The sequence below is a fragment of the Cupressus sempervirens genome, chromosome 8 (genome assembly GCF_028749045.1).
Source record: "Cupressus sempervirens isolate cs-2001-9-10 chromosome 8, ASM2874904v1, whole genome shotgun sequence".
Lineage (NCBI taxonomy): Eukaryota > Viridiplantae > Streptophyta > Pinopsida > Cupressales > Cupressaceae > Cupressus > Cupressus sempervirens.
Genome location: NC_143125.1, coordinates 473,293,859 through 473,298,977, shown reverse-complemented (window position 1 = coordinate 473,298,977; position 5,119 = coordinate 473,293,859).

Here is a 5,119-nt window from a genome sequence, read left to right as displayed (position 1 = left end):
TTCTACTTCCGATGAGGGTACCTATAGATATATTTGATAAAGCTGCACATTTTTAAAAGAGGTTCATATTCTTAGGGATTTAGTGCATTTGTTTAAATGAGTTGTGCACCTATTCTAATTAATAAGGTTTTGATGTAAATGGGCTAATGAACCCTAGAAATGTGATGAATTAGGTTGACTAACATTTTAGGATTATGTTTTTAAACTATTTAGCTAAGGATAAATAATATATTTGTATGATAAACATGTGATAGGATTAGTTACAAAGTGAAATAATTAGATCAACATTCAAACTCCTTAGATTTCTTGAATTTTTTTTCATGCTATTTGGATTATTGTGTAGAAGGACATCTTAGATATTCTGATGTCAAGAGAGTGATTCTCAAACACCCATTCATTGAGACTATTCTTGATTGAGAGTGATTGTATATTGATTACCTCATGTGGATTACAAGATGCTCTATATTGGCCCATGATCAGGAATAATCTTGGTCTATTGATAGGGTTCATAGAGAGGTGGCACTCTGAGATAAACACATTTCATCTCCCCATTGGAGGGATAAGTGTGATTCTTGAGGATGTATACTATATCCTCTAATTGCCTATCACTATTGAGTTAGTGTACTATAATCAACATGGTGGATGGGTCAAGTGTAGAGATGTGTTTGGAGATGATGACCTAGATGAATATGAGATCATTTCAGAGTTTATGATATATTCTTATGAGTTGTTTCCCATAGTTTTAGTTGGGATGATAATTGGTTACATATGTTAAGAAAATATACCTAGAGGATTTCTAGTAGGATGGGGGTGAAATTTAAAAAGCATAATGGAGGAGGAGACCAAACTTTCTTGGAGAGTGTGTATGTTGGTACACTCACAAAATGATTCTCATTAGGTGGTTTATCATAAAAGAGCTTCACTATCTGCATGTGTGACCTTACTACATGTCTGGGCATGGGAGAACATAACTATTACATGTCCAATCCACATGATATTCAAGAGTGCAAGATAGCTCTATGTGAATTTATACTCATCAATTCAATCCCAACCTAAGATGGGAAAATGAGAACATTGAAGTTATGCATTAGAAATTTTGGATTCAGTTATATAGAGACCATACTTGGACTAGAAGGCCTAGGATGTTGAGATGGAGCTAGGATAATACTCTTAGATGAGATGGTTGATTGGTCAGACACCACATTTTCAAGAAAAATAGCTAGTGGGTCATTTGTAGAGATAGTTTGGATGCTTATAGGGGATGTGTCGAGGCTTGAAAAATGTTCATGCACACTCATCAATAGACAAGGGAATGAGGACTGATGCCTTTATATGAGGTTTCTAGATAGGAGTTTTTTCATATACCATTTCAAGCATGGATGATGGGGAGTGATATTGTGGATCCAAGGATGACATGAGAGTATCAAAGATATTTGTAGTTACATCCAATTTTGAGGATATCAATGCTATATGAATCACCTCTAGTGGACAAAGGGGATAGGAAATGATAGAGGAGGAGAGGTGGAGGGAGAGATAGTGGTCAGGGATCACCTCTAGAAATATATATATGTAGAGGAGATGAAGATGATGGATACGATGGTGATGGTGGTCGAGGAGATAGGCAAGGTGAGAGGAGAGCTCATACTCACTGAGGAGGTGTGGATAGAGGAGGTAGAGAAAGACCACCCTCATAACCATTGGTATAGAGACAAGTACCAGTATTAGTGTGTAGACTAAGAGGATAGGGAGAGGATATTGAGAGGCCTATATAAGAAGATCTCATATAGGATTTTCCATAGGACATGGAGGTGGGTCAAGGAGACCCTTATATACAATAGTATTTGTAGGAGGAGGATTATTTAGAGTGGGCTAGAGAGGAGTTTATAAAGATAGAGAGAGAGACTAGTAGGGCTCCACTATTTGAGAGGAGGATACAAAATTTGAAGGCATAGTTGGAAAAGACACTCATTGAGTGAGATAGAGCTCTTGGGAGATTGGATACAACTGAGACCTTATTAGAGCAGATGGAGAGGGATTGGACCATGGGTTTGAATATAGATAGAAAGAGACTGATGTTGAGAGTTAGTAAGGATATTATCTACTGTAAGGAGGAATATCAACAAGTCATTCCCCAAGACCAATAAATTGGGAGCTTCAAAAAGAGCTCCTATGTAGTGATACATTTAGAAAAAGCACATAGAGAGAGTAGAGATGTAGCATCTAGAACTCCTGGGCCTAAGACTTGTAGACAAATAGAGGTAGACAAAGGAACTAATAAAGAAGAGGATACATGCCCATTTATTCCCTCAGACAGAGACAAACATGTAGATCTAGTGGTAGTGCTAGATAGACACATTGTATATACTTTTTTGATAGGTACTTTATATTTTGATGGACTACATACTTGGAGACATATTATTATAATATGATGATGTCATCATCTATCGGACATTTGGACTTTGCATACTATTTTTTATCATGCACGTATATTATATGATGGAAATTTGACACCTTATGATTATGATTATTATATGAACTCTCTGTGATGTTTATTTGTGAAGGAAACTGACATATGCAAGATATGTGATGTTATAATTTTTATTATATGTAGTTATATACATGTGTCAATGTTTTATGATGTGATGCACTAATATGATGTGATGTGATGGTTCTATTTTTATAGCTTCTAAAAAAACTTATTTTGTTTTATGAAATACACTATATATGATCTATTATATATTGTAGATGCTCAAAAGTGGTTCGCATCTATGGTTTCATCACTTCTTCATACTAGTTTGACCTATTTTCTCATTCTACTAACTTCAATCTTTTGGCCAAATTGATTATACTTTATCATTTGTATCCTCTTTCACATCAATTTCATGTCATTTCAAAATCATTTCATATCAACTCAGAATCACCACAAATCAACTCAGAATCACCTCAAATCAACTCAAAATCACTCGAAATCAGTCCTAATCAACTAGAAAGATATCAAACATCCCAAATCAATCATCATTTATCTTATCCTAGGTATTTTTGTGGCTTTCAGTGCCTTGGAAACCTATCAACCTATCAATCTTATCAATCTGACCTTAGTACTGTCATGGCTCTCAGTGCTAGGTCAAACTATCATTCATGTCATCCAATCTTTGACATTGTTGATGCTTTCAATGTTGAATCATGGCATCATCAACCATTTTAATAATATTGACAGTGTCTGTCGATGTTATTATGATCAAACCTTTTCAATCAATCTCAATCTTGTAGCATTTACAATGGTGGTTAAATGTTACATATCAATCAATTCATGTCATGTGTCCTTGGCATGTTATCAGTTCCAATCAATCAATTTGACCATGGATTTGGTCTATCTATCATCATCTTATTCGATATCCATCATCATCATATTTTCATCAAAGGGTACATTCGTATTCATTTAATCAATTTGGCCAGTCATTTACTAATTTTCTCTATAGGATTAAATAACCCATAATTTAATCCTATCATTCTTACTAATTATTCTCCTTAATTATCATCATCAATTAATTGATTTTATTAATTAATTGGTTCATCATTCACAAACCATGGAAATTCTTAATTTCCTAAGTTACATTTTTTATCATTAATTCCATTTTCTACTAATTCTTATTTTGTGGAATAAAAGGATTTTTTATTCAAATATTCCATAAAATATTGCATCATCATGACACTTGGATGTGACACCTCATGGATTCTCCTTTGATACTTGTCTAAGATGTGTCATAATCATATATTCTTATCTCTTACACATGTCCCTATTTGGCTTATTCGTCATAGATTCTTGGCTTTAAGTGGGTTGAGGTGTCTTATGACATGTCATAGATTCTCTTCCACATTTAGCCAAGTTTGAATTTCATGTGTCATAGAATCTTACAATTGGCATATTTTGTCATATTCATCATGGATTCTTAGAGGAATCTCTTGCCACATCACATATCTATGGGTGAGAAATCCAATGCTCTCATCCTCCATGTCAATTATAAAATGGACACTCTTTCTCTCATTTTCGGTCTTAATGCTTGAGTCTTGAAAATCTTTAGGTCTTGATTCTTGAGTCCCTAACTTCTTTAAATTTTACATTCTTGCTCTCACACTAAAATCACACTTCACGTATTCTCATGGCTTTATCCCTATCATAGACTTTTTCTTCAATTTTGTGTGTACTATAGGAAACTTTGGAGCTACAATCATTTGGAGAAGAAAGAAGGACATGGGAGCTACAAATGAAAGAGGGGGTTTCTATTGCTTTCTTTATTAGTTTGGCTTTCATGGTAGACTAGTGGGTGCTAACATATGATTATTGAGTTTTGTGATTTTCTCATAGTATGTTATGCATTTAACCCATTTTCTAGTTACTACATTTGGTGAACCCGATATGAACATGCATGTCTAACTTGGGTTTTCTTGTTTTGTGCTTGTAAGTGCAAGGAAGCAGCTCACTTGGAAGGGTATAATGACTATCTACTCTTATTTTTCACACCTATATTAATTAGGGGGTCTATTAAAATGCTTATATGCTCTTGTTTCATGCATTTTTTTAGCTTTCTGTCCTAGGGTGCACTCTGCTTTGTCAAGGTGTACTTGGGACCCGTAGGAGTAGTTTTAGGAGTCCAAAAGCCACCAAAATCTCTTTCTATTGTTTCTAACTTACCAACTATGCCCAACTAGGCCCCAACTATGTCATTGACATAATATACACTATTTGGGTGCACTTGGGAGTGTAGCTTTGAAATTTTTAGTTTCTGGATCTTATCTAGGCACTATTTCCTCACACTTTGCACCTGACTTCCCAACTGCACCAAAAACTACCAACTGCACCCAACTAGGCCCTAATTGTGTCATTGATGAAATCTACACTATCTGGGCACACTTGGGGGTGTTCTAAACCATTTTGGCCTCCTAGGGTGCAATCTACTCTGTAAGAGCACACTTGGTTCATAGTAAGCACATACATTAATAAAAATCTGCCCGTAAGGTTTCCATTTCCTTCTAGAACTTAGATTAGGTGATTTTGTGCTACTGATTGTCTATTTGTAGCATATGGCAATCGTGGGATGAAGACATGATCATAAACTAC